The sequence below is a fragment of the Salvelinus alpinus genome, chromosome 1, assembly GCF_045679555.1.
Source record: "Salvelinus alpinus chromosome 1, SLU_Salpinus.1, whole genome shotgun sequence".
Lineage (NCBI taxonomy): Eukaryota > Metazoa > Chordata > Actinopteri > Salmoniformes > Salmonidae > Salvelinus > Salvelinus alpinus.
In genome coordinates, this window is record NC_092086.1 from 2,348,552 (window position 1) to 2,349,511 (window position 960).

A 960-nucleotide genomic window follows, 5' to 3' on the forward strand; every position below is an offset into this window, starting at 1 on the left:
TAATGCCGTCTGTGTGTGTATGTCACGGGTGGGATCTGAACCAGGGTCTCCCATTGGAGAAACCAAACATCTTGACCGTTAAGATCTGAACCAGGGTCTCCCATTGGAGAAACCAAACATCTTGACCGTTAAGATCTGAACCAGGGTCTCCCATTGGAGAAACCAAACATCTTGACCGTTAAGACCAAGAGGTTGTCTTGATCTAATGGTCTCTGGATGAGTGATGACTGACCCTCTAGTCTGGATTAATCTAGAACATTAGGTTCCACCTTGACATCTCTGCTCTGTTTACCTCAATACATTAATACTAGAACACTGGGTTCCACCTTGACATCTCTGATCTGTTTACCTCAATACATTAATACTAGAACACTGGGTTCCACCCTGACATCTCTGATCTGTTTACCTCAATACATTAATACTAGAACACTGGGTTCCACCTTGACATCTCTGATCTGTTTACCTCAATACATTAATGCTAGAACACTGGGTTCCACCTTGACATCTCTGATCTGTTTACCTCAATACATTAATACTAGAACACTGGGTTCCACCTTGACATCTCTGATCTGTTTACCTCAATACATTAATACTAGAACACTGGGTTCCACCTTGACATCTCTGATCTGTTTACCTCAATACATTAATGCTAGAACACTGGGTTCCACCTTGACATCTCTGATCTGTTTACCTCAATACATTAATGCTAGAACACTGGGTTCCACTTTGACATCTCTGATCTGTTTACCTCAATACATGAATACTAGAACACTGGGTTCCACCTTGACATCTGATCTGTTTACCTCAATACATTAATACTAGAACACTGGGTTCCACCTTGACATCTCTGATCTGTTTACCTCAATACATTAATGCTAGAACATTAGGTTCCACCTTGACATCTCTGATCTGTTTACCTCAATACATTAATACTAGAACACTGGGTTCCACCTTGACATC